The 15,698-nt window shown below is 41.0% G+C and overlaps 1 protein-coding gene across 4 annotated transcripts in view; it reads right to left on the minus strand.

Moving 5' to 3' along the window:
• LUZP1 (leucine zipper protein 1) overlaps positions 1 to 15,698 on the minus strand; it is a 90,194-nt gene that overhangs the window by 40,811 nt on the left and 33,685 nt on the right. Inside the window, exon 1 of one of the 4 annotated variants that reach the window (XM_088790471.1) lies at positions 9,062 to 9,190. The exons of the other annotated variants lie outside the window; for them this stretch is intronic. The gene's annotated coding sequence lies outside the window, so the exon portion shown is untranslated. Of the gene's footprint in view, positions 1 to 9,061; positions 9,191 to 15,698 lie in introns of those variants that run through there. 4 annotated transcript variants of the gene reach the window in all.

Consider the following 15,698-nt stretch of genomic DNA (forward strand, 5'->3'; position numbering starts at 1 on the left):
GTAATTCCTACTGTCTATTGTTTTCCCCACACCGCTGCAAATTCCGCAAAGGTCACGTCTTCTAGTCAGGAAGATAAATGAGCACAGAGGACCCAAACCAAAATTGAACTAAACATGTTTTACTGACCGAGTAATTTATATAAGCTGCCTCTCCCAGAATTAAAAATGACTGTGCTTTAAGTTATCAACAAGTTGACATTCTTCAACAGAATACATATATAAACTCTAGAGTCTCTAAGAAACCAACACCAAAGGACACAGCACCTACAATGCTGCCAGGCATATCTCTGAGCAAGAGCATTCAACAAAGGGGTGCTGAGCGCTTCAAATCCATTAAAAATCACTTAAGGTAAAGTAAAAAATAAGCAAGAACCAAGGGAGATGGGTAGGAAATGCCAAGTTAATTGCAAACACTGTGAATCAGCCTCTAAGGCAGTTCTACCCAAAGTCATGCTTGGGACCCCGAAAGGAAACGCTGGGTGGAACCCCGCATTCCATCTACAGAAAAGGTCTGGAGCCCCAGGGCAGGCATGATGGCACCATGCCATTCTCTGCCATTCTCGCTCCTCCAGGAACATCTCCACCAGCAGCAGCTCCCTGACTCCCCCCAGTTGCCCCCCACTACCAAGGCCCAGCCACAGGCCTGCAGGAGTTAAGCCGGGCAGCACTACACGTTAGCAGGAAATTAGCATGCCACCTGACACTTTCCTGGCACAAGCCTAGATCGATTAGTTTAGGTTACAAACACAACTGCAAGATTCCACTACGCTTATGAAACTACTCTTTTCCTGCAAACTAAAAATAACCTATTTATCAAATCAGGAGCATTCCTCAAATATTTTTGTCCTGTCAGCAACCCAAACTTCCATTTCCTCCAATACTTAATCCAGTCTAGTGTTTTATTGGATCCAAACCTGCCCGCATCCCCCAGCTTCCCCACTCCTCACCCTAATCCTGTAAACATGGCAAGAGACCTCACCACTTTCCTAACTCAAGCTTGTCAAGTTTCTTTGCCAACAACAAACACGGACAAAGCTTTCCGGCTGCTGCCGTGTGTAGAGCCACAGCTGGAAGACGGGATGAGCTGCAGCAAAGAATAATGAAAAGCCAAGAAAAAAAATGAAGGACAAGACAGGGCATGACGAGGAAGTCAGCTAAATGCTTGTCATTCGGGCAGGAATGGAAGGAGCCCCACCCACTCACAGCAGAGCTCACGGGTGCACGGCTCCCAGCACAGAACCAGACTGCACTTTACCACCTTCCAACACAGCCATCAAGCCGGCTCTGGGGTCAGGTTCATCATCGAAGAGCTGCGTCCTACCTTCATCGTTGTTCTGTTCTAAGGTTGAAGTGACATCTTGCCGGGAAACAAACTCCCAGAAATGAAGTCAAACAAGTCAAGCCTTAAACTGCAGGCCTTTTAGTCACAAAGCACTGAGAGAGCGGCTCCCATCACCGCACCAGGAAGTGGGAGTTCCAAGGAAGCCAGAAACCCTGTCCTCAGTAGCCCTCCTCCTCTCGGGCCCTGGGGCAACTCAGCGCTTTTCCAAAGGTGGAAACTAACTATGAACTTTGAACTTCCTTATAGTCCCTTGTTCTTCGCAATAGTACGAGAATGCCACACTATTGTGCCGCCCTATATAGACCTAACAAAGCATTTCCTCTTCTAGAACAGTCACTTGGGATACACATTCGCGTACTTCCCACAGATCCAACTTCCAAGTCTTCTCCCACTCTTATTTTTAACCTTTTATCATCTCTTTAAGACAAAACAAAACAAAAAAACTGGCTTATTTATAAAATCCACACTCAGAAACATTCCTCCTGAAAAAAAAACACAAAAAAAAACACATTAGCCTGAGACCACCCAGGGTGCACTGCGGTCAGGGTGCAGTGCAGAATCCACTCTGTGCGTCAGAGCAAACTGCAAGCTGTGGCCACTCCAGGGTTCATGAAAGCAAAGACCATCAGAGCTGGAGCGATCCTGGGGGATCAGTTATCCAGTCCAGCCTTGCATTTTAAAGATGGGGAAACAAGGCCCAAAGAGAGGAAATGGAGGCCTGCACCTAAGAGCTCGGGTCCAGAGGCCCAACTTAGGCCACACCACACCGCTCCGCTCCTAAGACTGCGTTTGTGGGATGGAGTAGCTAAGGGGGGGGGGGGGGGTGTAAATACAAGGTACCAACAAGAAAGGAGCCCAACTGTGTGTGAACTCTCCTCCTCTGCTGTTCTGCAGCGGGAATCAGGACCACTCACTACTCTTCCATATGCCTTAATTTCAAGAGATTTTTTCTTAAATTTTACATGATTTTTACTAAACACAAGATGTAAACTGCCACTCACCCTAATAGGGTCCCCAATCACTGGACAGGCAAAGTCAAAAACAACCAACTACCGGGATAGAATGACTATCAGAGAGCTTTGAACAGCAAGAGAACATCCTTTGGGGGAAAGGGGCACATTTTTTAACAGAGACTCAATTGGATGACCCTGAAGGAAACCACATTCCCAGACGTCATAGTCTAGTATCTAGGGCCTTGGAGAAATTTTCAATTCTCTGAATCTCGGTTTCTTTACCAGTAAAATGAAAAGTACAGACTTTCATTCCTCCTAAGGCCCTTTCAAGTTCTAGAAGGCTCAACCTCTTTCCAAGAGGCCCCTACTAAAGGAAGACAGTAGCCATAACAGTACTCAAAAGGCAAGGTCCAGAAAAAGAGCCTCAGGCTTGGCCAATGGCCTGGAGACGGGTCCTGGCAGACAGGCTTCCTAGCTACGAGTCTTCCCACGACCTGACAATGAACGTCAGTGGTACCCCTAAAATGAAACATGGGGGAAACAGTGCATACTTTCTTCAACAGTGTGCCCACTAGAATGTCACCTTTAAGGGTCCCGTGTGACCATCTACAGATGGTTTAAACTGGCCATTACTGATTGCTTCCATTCCCTCCCTTGAAATCAAATGAATACTTATGGAGTGTCATACTAAATATACTATTACTTCCTCAATAGCCGCATTCTCTATTTGTTTTCTCTTTCATGTAGCATTTTGCGTGGTGGAGATTTAAAGACCTATGGAGGAAAAACAGAAAACTTGAATCACAAGTAAACAACTAGAATTTTCAACTAACAGAGGGGAAAAAAAGGACTATTGAGTGTAAGCAAGCTTTTTCAAAAGCACATCAGTCTATACAGCCAATTCAGCATACTCTCTTCAGTGGTGGCTCCTTCCCAGGGATGTGGCTGATGGTGAAAATGCAAAATAATGTAAGCAAACAGGGCAAGAGTTTCGTTTTCTGCTGTCTCATCAACACATCTGAATATGGAGGCTACCCTGTATCAGGGATTAAAGCTAAGAATTAAATCAAGCAAAAGGAAATGCAAGCTCCAATGTAAACTATGAAAAGTACTACATCTTAAATAAGCAGGTACTTGCCTGCCCACCCACGAAGCCTGGGATAAAAATGATTTCGATCAGCAAGATTATAAATAGTAATTTTCAAACCTCGGTATGGATCTGGAATTACTTGTTAAAATTGCAGATTCCCAGGTACCATCCTCGAATATTCTGATTAATTAGATCTGTTACATTTGTATTCTGGTAGTGATGGTCCAAAGACTATACACCTTTTAAAAATACAGTGAGGAGGGGAAAGCTTGTTAGGTCTCCGGGATGCCTACACGTACATTTTCTGGAGCGGTGTAACCTACGTGTTCCAAAGATGGCATGCAGGCTGATTTCCAACTGTACCAGACCCATTCCCTCCCTCCCGCAGACCCCTGAGAATTAACACGGGCTGATTTCAATCACTGAACGAGGCATTTCTTCCGTCCACCTCCTAAAGCAACTTTCGGAAGTGAGTGCTACCTCCACCTCTCACACTAAAGACCCTCCAGAGGGTTACTGAAGCAGACCGTTTGGCCACCTTTCCTTTCAGTGTCACTGGCTTCACTGCGGGTGGGCTCGGTTCATTTGTTACCTCTCAGAGGAGTCTTCCACACAATCCCATCCAGAGTGAGAGTCCATCTAAAATGAGCACCCCTACTCTACCTTGCTACTTGCTTCTCCTGTTCTATTTCTCCCCCCGGTACTTAGCATTACATGAGAGTCACTGTATTTTACATTTATTTACAGTCTCTCTCACTAGAACATAAGCTCTGCAGTATCAGAAAAGAGGCTTTCCCACCACTATCACTGTATTCCTCGCACCCAGAACAGTACCTAGCATACAGTAGGTGCTTGATAAATGTTTACAGATGCGTAGAATACTATTTCAGAAAACAAAATAAGGTCTTGGTCTTTTAAGCCGTTCAGTTCACCTGCCATACTCCCTGTCACCAGACTTTTCACTTGGGGTGGCAATTTTTTCCTTTTGATGGTTACATCATTCAGAAAACAGAATCTAGGTGCCAACCCAGAGCGGCACCTGCCACCTGACTTTCACTACTCTACGGTGATATGAGATTCCCCCCTTCCCCCCCGCAACTAAACAGCAACAGAGATTTAAAGGTCCATCCTACAGATGTTTCCTAGGAATGACTTGGCTTCTACCATGTGAGGAGTCAAATACAATGTTGGCAAACACCAGTGTGCGAGCTGCAAGTTTCAACAAAAGCAGAACATACCATGTTTCCCCGAAAATAAGACCTAGCCAGACCATCAGCTCTAATGCGTCTTTTTAATATAAGACCCCGTCATTATATTATATTATATTATATTATATTATATTATATTATATTATATTATATTATATTATATATTATATACAGTCTTATAGTAAAATAAGACCGAGTCTTATATTAATTTTTGCTCCGAAAGACACATTAGAGCTGATGGTCCAACTAGGTCCTATTTTCAGGGAAACACGGTAGTAAGCTGGCAACCAAAATCACTTCACTCTATTTTGCACCAGGTCAGCCAAAGACTTTCTGTCAAGACTCAGCTAACTCACCGCACACATTTGTCTACTCATCGTTTCTGCACAGCAGTAGCTCATAAAGCACCTACTATACTACGTGCTTTATATACATCACCCTATTCAAACCAGTCCTTCCGACAAGATAGGAATTATTATCCCCATTTTATAGACAAGGAAATTGAAGCTCTGACAAGTTATTTGCAACCAATAACTAAGGAGCAGGCTGGGGTTTGAATTCGGGTCCACTGGAGTTTAAATTCTTGCTTTTTCATTGTAACCCTTTCAGTCCTCGGGCTCCCCCATCTTCCACCCCCTGCACTATGCCTGTCACATAGAAGACATCTGATAAATGTTTGCTGAATCCATGAGAGTTAAACAGGAAATTTTAATGCAAACTCAAGAATCTGCCTAAGATTACATTCTTCAGTCCAACTTTTAGTTTTAAAAACAAAACAAAACAAAAAAAAACCCAAGGTCATTCAACTCCCTCTGAATAATAAAACATAATGGAAAATATAGCCTTTTCAGTTTAAAAAAATAGTGGGTTTATTCCAAAATGGAACCTATCAAAATGTAATTCATTACTACGGAAATGTGGACATAAAACAAGTGAAATCATACAAGCACTACTGTTTAGTGCACTAAGAAATGGACATGAATTAAAATCTGAGTTCAAGTTTAGCTAAACTTAAGTTTCGCCTATAAAACAGTAATAAATGCTCTTGCCTCCCTACTTTACAATGGTACCCCCAAATTCAAATGTGATAAAACACTTCATAAACTATCAAGTATTATACAAAGATAACTATTAGTGTGATTTGAACCTTGATGACAGAACGAAAGCCTAAGACTTTTAACCTATAAAGTCCCAATGTAGCTGGAGCATTTCAAGAACTAAATGACCTAAATTCCAAATGATTTATTCTAAAGAAAGAAAGGATGTGGCTTACCCAATTATTAATCTTTTTACGTCTCAGTCCTATTTCTCCAACTGCACTATTAAGCCTCTGGATGGCAGAGAGCTGGGATATAAGCGTCAATATATGGTTTTGTTTTGAGCAGGACTAACAACGACATCACCACAATGTATGGGGGGGAGGGGAGGAAGGAGACAGGGCTCCTCTATGTCCAGATAATAATTCCCTGCCTTCCCGCTAAGGCACGTACCCACTCGGAACAGCAGTTGTCAGATCTATAAACTGGGGTGATGAAAAAAGAGTCCAGATGATTTCCTCCAGCTATGAAAGCTATGATTCTTAGGCACAGGCAATAAACAGTATCAGCATAAGCCTATATTGGCTTTGTCCTCCATCAGCTAAAGGGAAATAAGCAGAGTACAGAAAAGACTCTCAGTAATCTTAAATAAAAGACTATCTACAGCATTGGTCCTAATGAACGCCTGAAGTGCACTTATCAATGATACTGGTGAGGTTGGTAAGAAATGAGAAAATCTTTTTAAAGCCAGTGGGGTTCGGGTAGGTGAGAGAGAGAGTGGGTTAAGAGTTAGCTAGTCAGTCAGTTAAGGAACGATTAGAATGGTGCGTATGTGTATGCTGTTTATTTTCAATCATGAGCAGGATAAGAAAACTTCACCAGCAGGCTCACCATTCTCTTATTGTCAGCGGGAAAAGCAAGTGACCCCCACCCGATCAAAAGCCGGATTATAAAGACGATGAGATTTGGAATGTTGCAACACATTTTAATCTCAGCACAGCCTTCTTACAGTTTCAACATTTCCCCTAATCCATTGCTCAACAACAAAATCTTCCAACTACTCAGCATCTACTAAAGATACAAATCCCACCCTATCAAACTTTCCTGAGGAAATAAGATCACTTAAAAGAATGTTTTCCCCTGGTTCATTCATTTCCTGCATCTGTTTCTGTAACTGCAGACGACCCATGTGCCAGAATCACAATCCAGTGTTACATCTGCAAGTGATCGAGCAAGGCTGGTAGAATTTTAAAGACGACACGTGCACCCAGTAGACAACAAATAGTAGTGGAATAAACATATTGGGAGTACAAGTGACCAACGCACAAGTAAGATTTATGAGAAGTACCCACGACGTCTAGTCTAAAGTCTAAATTCCTTAGTCTCAAGTCACTTAAAAGTGCTGGCATGCCGGCCATTATCGTTTTTCCTTCCCTGGACAGACTGATGTACTCATGATTTCCTGAGGAAAAACCCTTTCGTGTTACTCCTTTACCCAGACGTTTCCCCTGCCTGGAAAGACCTCCATCTCATCAAACCTACTCAAGAACCACTTCCATGCCACGTCCACCTCCGTGCAGCTCCTGCACACCCTGCCCACGCGCGCTTCCCTTCTTGAGCACCTGCTGCCGTGTAGCGTGTAAGCACATACTACTGTGACAGCTGCATTCTTCTCCATAGCACACTCACAGACACACTTTTTGAGTTTATACCATGTATCACTCCAACTATAGTGCAAACCTCCTTGAAGGTGTAGTACAGACTTGTTATTTCTTTGTATTCCCACCGGTATAATGTTATGAATGTAACAGTTATTCAAGAAAAAAGCAGAAGAGGGAAGGAGACGGAAGTATCCTCAGGATACAAGTTAATAGTTAAAATTAAGCCCTTATTAATTACCTGAATCCTTCGGTTGTTTATGGAGTACAATTTGCATTTCTCAGTGGTTTGTTCCTAGCACTTAAAATAAATAAAAACCGCCCCCAGCGGGTCGTTGCCGTCCTCTCCTGCTTCATTTCCTATCATAGTCTTCGTCTGCTCTCTCCTCCCTCTCACCATCCGCTCCATACACACCGGCCTCCTGGGGTCCTCACCTTGGCCAACTCATCCCAACCTTAGGATCTCTGTCTGTACTTGCGGCTTCCTCTGCGTTCCCCCAGATCTTCCCAAGGCGCCTCCTTCTTTGTAATCCAAGTCACAGTTCACAGGTCACTTCCTCAGAAATGCCTTCCCCAACAAGCCGAGCTAGCGCTGCACTCTCCTCCTCCCATGACTCTCTAAATTGTCTGACGTCCCTCTACCGCGATCTGAAATTATTCTGTTGATATTTTTACAGCTTGTCTCTCCCAACTAGGACGTAAGATCCATGAAAGCAAGAATTGTGTCAGTCTTGGTCACCATGGTACCTAGTACCTGGCGTGCAGAAGACGGTCGAGAAATAGTAACCAAGAAAAAGAATGAGTTTGTTTCCTCTCAGCTAATACTATAGTTCTCAAGAACATGAACGCTGTTTTCTCCTTCATCTCCCACAGCATCTACTAGACTAACTGCACTGTAGTCATTCAATACATGCTCGATTACAGTCTTTTCTGGCACCCCCTTCCAGTTATATCTTTGTGTCAAAAATATTCATTAAGTATCTACTATGAGCCAGGCTAGGTGTCATTCTAATTTCTTACTTTTCAATTTATCCTGTTCATCATTGATATTCTGAAAGGTCCAACCCTTGGTCATAAACTAAAGAAGCCTTGAACCCCCCACCCCTCCCCCCCAGTCAGATGACCTCATTTTATTGACCTATGAAATGCAACTAACTGCAGTTACCTGCAGGGCACCACACAAACTTAGCAGTTATTTTTCATGGCAGAGACCACACAGAGCACTTCACTGTTCAATTACATGTCAGTCTCTCATCTGTTATTGTCTTTCAAGAGACGATTTCTTAACAAAACTATAAAAGGCATTCTTGAGAAATCTGGAGACATCGAAAATGGATCGATATTATATATTAGAAACATACTTGTTTAAAGTGTGATAATGGATGGTATGGTGGTTATGTAGGAGAGTGTCCTTATTAGGGGTTACACATCTGCAAGTTATCAAATAGTTACGAAAAAATGGATACACATATACAGGTATTTAGAGCTATATAAATAAATGTAAGGCAAACGATGAACAATTATTGAATCCAGATAAAAGGTATGAGTATTTATTAGACTACTGTATTAGCTTTCCTGTAAGTTTGAAATTTTTCATAAGAAGTTGGTGGGGGAAAGTGTTTCTCTTAAAATAATACACACATTTCTCTAAGCTATCAGCTTTAACATGTAATTAGATAAAAACTGATTCTGAGAGTATTATAGGATCCACAAACTGAACCACTAAAACACAAGCAATATAGACGTTAAGACGTAAAGAACAGGAAAAACTACCCAAGGCAAAGAAAACTTCCAGTCCCGACTAGGCCAGGTCCCTTCCGCTTAAGCAGCTTTGGGCTCAGAAGAGGAAGACACCATGTTCTGGAACCAGCTTCCGGAAACCAGCTGCTCAGGACAACACATGCAGACCCAGTTCTTCAGCCTGACCCTCCCAGGGAAAGAGGCTACGCCTGTGATGGGAAACTAAACCACAGAATCAGTGACATTACAAGTGAACAGAGCTTTCTAAGCTCACGAGTCTTTTGAAAATAACATTTGGTTTTTTACTGCTGTTATTACTTAAGCAGATGTTAAGAACTATGATCACAACCACCAAAGTAATAACTGACTCAGGCAAGGATCACTGACGGATGCTGAAACCATTCGGTAGGAGAACAGGATATTCACATTGTCTCAAGGTCACCCTGCAGATTACTTACCAAGGGCAGTAGGCACCTTTACAATGAAGAGATCAAACTTACCACCAACAGTAATGGGACAGACTAACATTATGTGCTTCCCAACATAACACAGTATCATCTATGTAATATTCCTTATCAAAAATGTGTATCCTGTATCTAATCTAAGCATAAGATAACAATCAGACAAATCCAATTCATGAGACATTGTAACTGGCCTGGACTCTTCAAACGAAAAGTGTTACTAAAGACACACCAGCTCTTCCCGTAAGCAGCCTGAAGTGACCTCTGAAAATGGTTCGCTGTTCGCTTAACCCAGGGAACCCCACAAATTCATGTAAATCAAGAGGTTCAAATATACAGGTTCACTCGTGAAACTGCCCCAGCCATCAAGGGTGGGCATGTCCAAAAAGCCACCACATACCACCTAAAGGACGTCACATTCCAGAAGCCGTGTGTGCCGTTCCATTGTTACAATGGTGGAGTTGGGAGGTGTGCCCAGGCCAAACAGGGTTGGACGCAGGGTCGTTGGCCCAAAAAGAGTGCTGAATTTTTACTGCACATGGTTAAAAAAGCAGAGTAATGCTGAACTTAAGGGTTTAGATGTCGACTCTCTGGGCACTGAACACATCCAGGAACAAAGCTCTCAAGATGCAGCGAGGGAACTTATAGAGCTGGTGAGCAGTTAAACCACACATGAGCTCTCCTGCCACATTGAGATGGTCCTAACTGAAAAAGAATAAATTGTTCCTAAACCAGAAAAGGAGGCTGCACAGAAGAAAAAGATCTCCCAGAAGAGACTGAAGAAACAAAAATGTATGGCCCAGGAGTAAATTCAGCATCAAATAAACGCTAATAAAAGTAAAAAAACAAAACAAAACAAAAAGACACACCAAAAAAGTTAAGTGGAGGAGCTGTTCTAAGTCAGCAGTCTTCAAACTAAAGTTTTACTGGAGTACAGCCACGCCTATTCACTTACATACTGTCTATGGCTGCTTTTCTCTTGCAAGAGACAGTATAGCCCACAAAACCACAAATATTTACTATTTGGTCCTTTAGAGAAGAAGTTTGCCAATCCCTGCTCTAGATTAAAAGGGACATGACAACCAAATGTAACAAGAAATCTTTAAAGTGGATTCTGAATAGGGAGGGGAAGCTATAAAACACATTTACAGAACAACTAGGAATATTGAATATGAATATCAGAATATCAATGTTGAATGTGGAAGTATTTAGGGGTTATAGGTCATGATGTATGCAACTTGCTTTCAAATGTCTCAGAAAAAAATTACACAAACAGATAAAGCAAATGTGACAAAATATTAACAACTGTGAATCTGGGTTAGTGTTCTCAAACTTTCTGATCTCAGAACTCCTTTATACTCTTAAAATTACCTAAGACCCGCCCCCCCCCAAAGGGCTTTTGTTTATATGCGTTATGTCTATCTATATTTGCCATATATGAAATTAAAACAAAATTTTAAAACGTACTGATTTTCAAATAAGCTCATTATGTTAACATAAATAACATGCTTTTATGAAAAATAACTCAAGTTGCCTGACCACTGCACGGTACACTGAAGCTGACATAGAATAATAATGAATGTCAACTATAATTAAATACATGTATGGTCACAGGATGCACAGCACAGCATAGGAAATATAGCCCATGGTATAGTAACAGGTATATATGATGTCAGAGGGATAGGAGATTAAGAGGGGGGTTATCACTCTGTGAGGGGTATAAATGTCTAATCATTACATTGTTTTATAGACCTGAAACTAATAATAAAATTTCAAAGAAAAATAACTAAAGTTTCCAAAAGCAAAAAAAAAAATCTAATGAGAAGAGTGACATTGGTTTTACACTTTTGCAAATCTCTTTAACACCTGTTGGGGCATATGTGCTTCTGCATTCAAGCATTATAATATAGTATTCTGTTTAAAGTACATGAAGAAAATCCAACTTCACACAATATGTACTTTAAAAGGGGGGTACTTTAACAGCCTTTTAAGATGACTAGCAATATTACTTTTTGATACTACACCATAACTTGACAAGTGGCAGTTTCTCACAGGTTAGTTGTGGAATCTGAAGCCATATACATGAACTTCTCATCCTCTTGTTACATTAAAATCCATTGGTCTGCCTTGCCGTTTGAATGGATCTTTTATCCAAGCATGATTTTTACAAAATCACACATTGATCATTTGGAAAATACTGGTTCACTAAGCTGACAGATATGCAGACCTTCTAAATGTTGACATATTTCATTGTCCAATATCAAAAAATTACTTTTGTTAATATCACACCACCAATCTCATCAAAAAAAAGACTGAGTACTGGGAAGCTGACAAGCTCACAGTGGTAGGTAGATAAAAGCTGTGCAAAATTCTAATTTTTGCTTGAAGATGCAAATTTTATTACTGGCAATAGATACTGTCAATTGTTCTCCTTTAAATGACAAGCATCATGTCATTCATTTCCAAGAAAATGTCCACCAAGTACCCAAATCTGAGTTTTTCTGTCAATCATTCTTTCACGTAAAAATGTTTCACGAAAAAAGGGGTTAGTTTAGCTTGCAACTCAATCATACCAGTGTTTTTCCTCAAATAACCATTGTACCTTGATATGCACAAGTGCTCCCTAGAACTTCCCATTTCATCACACAGAATATTGAAAAGATGTGTACTCAAAGGTCAAGATTTATTAAAATTAATGATTTTTACTGTTTCATCAAGGACAGTAAGTGAACGTGAAGTTGGCATTTTTGTTCTACTGCGAGGGGGTCGCAGACGTGATTATCACTAATGCAACCTGGTACGGCGACCTGGATTTGTGCTGAGGCACAGGCAGGTTTATCCAACACTGACTGTTTCTACATCATCACTACAAATGTCACCACAGTGAAAAAGGCAAATGAGGTCTTCATATTATTATGAAAGTTTTGACCTTGTAGATTGCCTTGAAGGGTCATGGGAACCCCCAGGGATCTGTGTATAAACCCTCTGATAACCAATGGAGTAGGTGAAAAGTATGAGTGTTCATACTACTCTTCACTCAACTGTTTAGGTTTAGAAATTTTCACACAAAAAATAATAATAATAATAATTGAAGGGGGGGGGGGGAAAGCCATAAAAAATTCTCAACTATTTTAAAGAGCAAGAGAAAACACCTTCCCTAATATTAATGAATACATAATACAGCAATATTGTTATGAAAAACAAAGACTAGTGGAAATTAGCTGGTGTGCATTATTAATCAATGAAGGCCCAATATAAAAACTCCACTCCCTGGAGTTCATTTCAAGAAGAACCCATGTAACAAGGAACTATTGCCAACAAAACAAATACAGAACCACCGTTCCTCGTTTTGGGCTAAATGTATTTTGGAATTCAGAACTTTTTTAGATTTTGTAAAGATAATATAATAGGAACGAAGGTGGCACTCAGTAGGTAAACACATTTATGTTTCTATAGTTCAATATATGAATAATCACACTAAGTAGGATAAATAAAGATTATAAATAGCTTCATTTTAGTTCAGGTCAGGTTTTGCCATGAAGTGAACTATGGTTTTCATTTTTAAGTGCTTTTTGGTTTTTGAAATTGCATATAAAGAACTGTGGACTCCTTGGGAATATGCTACGCTCCCATTCCAATCATTTAATCAGCCTACACTAGTACCAACTCATGGGGTGGGGTTTAGGTAGAATCTTTTGAGATTTTCGAGAGTTAAATTTGTGATTCCGATATTGTTGTACATTCCATTGAAGATTTGGGAAAACCACATTACTAGGAACACGCGGTTAGGAACAGGCACACTGCCAACTACATCATTTTCATCGGGAGTTAAAGGGACCAGAGAGCACCTGGGATGGGCAGGGTAATACCAACGGCTCTGACTGGAAGTGTCGTCACAATTCACAGGCAGCAAACTCACGATCTTAGAGCCACACGTCACTCTCTGAGGCTGAAAACAGGTCCTTGAAGGAAGGGAGGATGATTAAAAACTAAAACTATGCATCAATTTTAGACTTAAAATATGTAATAAGTATACGCTCATTCCACTTGATGCCACAAATTAAGGATCAGAATTTGGAGGAAAATTTTTGTGACCCTTAGCTGAAATACTGGCAAATTCCTGATACTACGCCTTACTCTGATTCTAATTTAGTAACAAAGTGGTACACTGAAAATAGTGAACTGAGAGCCCAGAAGACCTCACTTCTCATCTCAACTCTGCCACTACTTGCACAGCCAGGAACATGGCAAACACCCAGCAAATGGGACGTTAAATGAACCTAACATTTTTATGCCTCCAACTCATCATTTGTAATAGAGGACACGGGATAAAAGATCTTAAAGGTCTCTTTTAGCTATAAATCCTTTAATCCAGGTGTATTTTAAATGACTGGAGCTGGTCAGAATTAACTATGAATTAATTTCTTTTTAAAGAAAGAAAGGATCCTTAATTGAACAGGGCGAGGAAAAGGTTTTCCAGCAAAGGTAACAGCATGCACACGAGTTCTGTTAAGAACAAATGAAAGTATAACCAGCCTATCGGGCATGTGTCCCTAAGGACCTTATCAACTCACACAAAGTTAGTGGTGACCTTAAAGACTACATAGTCCAGATCCCTTTACAGATGAGAAAACTGAACCCCTGAAAAATCACATGATATGCCCAAAAGCCATACTAGCTGGCTGTGGCAATGCGGGGACTAAAACCCCTATTTCCCCAGTTCTCAGTCAAGAGCTCACGACCCAGAACTGCAGAACTTCAGTGCTACCTACACAGTGGCAATGACTTCGATTAACACATGCTGCTTCGGGACTGTAGTTCTACATCGTGTATCGTATGAGGTGGGCAACATATGAGGTGGGCAATGTATGAGGTGGGCAACGTATGAGGTGGGCAACGTATGAGGTGGGCAATGTATGAGGTGGGCAACGAATTCAAGGCAAGTCGATCCAAAAACCCACAAAGAAAATATTTACAAGTCATACATCTGATAAAAGACTTGTATCCAAAATATACAGAGAATTCTTATAATTCAACAATAAAAAGACAAATTACCAATTAAAAAACAGGCAAAGGGTTTGCACAGGCATTTCTTTCTCCAAAGGCGATACACAAAAGGCCACTCAGCACGTGAGAGAGAAGCTCCAACATCAGCAGTCTTTAGGGGAATGCAAATCAAAACCACAGTGAGGTCCCGCTGCGCACCCCCTAGGACGGCTGCCATCAAAAAGCACGATGACAAGGATGAGAAGAAACTGGAACCTTCGTACGTTGCTGGTGGGAACGCAACATGGTACAGATGCTATGAGAAAAAGTTTGGCAGTTCCTCAAAAAAATCAAACATAGTTATCATATGACCCAGCAATTCCACACTGTAGGTGTATACCCAAGAGAAATGAAAACTTACGTCCCTACAAAAACTTGTACAGCAATCTTTATTCATAATAGCCAAAAAGTGGAATCCACCCAAATGTCTATCAACTGATGTAAAGATAAACAGGGTGGCTGGATGGCTCAGGTGGTTAAAGCGCGAACTCTCAACAACAAATTTGCCGGTTCAATTCCCGCATGGGATGATGGGCTGCGCCCCCTGCAACTAAAGATCTAAAACGGCAACTGGACTTGGAACTGAGCTGCACCCTCCACAACTAAATTGAAGGACAACAGCCCTGGAGACACACAGTTCCCCAATATTCCCCAATAAAAATAAAAATAAATTAAAAAATAAAAAGTTAAACAAAATATGCTATAATCATACAATAAGATATTATTCAGCCGTAAAAATGAAGTACTAATACAAGCTACAATGTGGATGAACCTTCAAAACACTGTGGTAAGTGAAAGAAGCCAGACACAAAAGTCTACATACTGTATGATTTCATTTATGTGAAATGTCCAAAATAGGCAAATCCAGAGAGACAGACAGCAGATTACGGTGCCAGAGACTGGGGGGTAGGGGAGAAGGAGAGTGACTGCTAATGGGTATGGACTTTCTTTTTGGAGTAATGAAAATGTTCTGAAATTAGTGATGATGGTTACACAACCCTGGGGATATACTAAAAACAAACAAGGAATTGTACACCCTAAAACGATTAACTTTATGGCATATGAAGTATATCATATATATTTTTGTTTTGTTTTAAAACACACACAGACACAATAGTTAGCTTCCCAATCATGCCCTCTGAGGTTAGGAAAAGAAAAATACC

The sequence above is a fragment of the Rhinolophus sinicus genome, chromosome 14, assembly GCF_057876585.1.
Source record: "Rhinolophus sinicus isolate RSI-liver-muscle chromosome 14, RSI-T2T, whole genome shotgun sequence".
Lineage (NCBI taxonomy): Eukaryota > Metazoa > Chordata > Mammalia > Chiroptera > Rhinolophidae > Rhinolophus > Rhinolophus sinicus.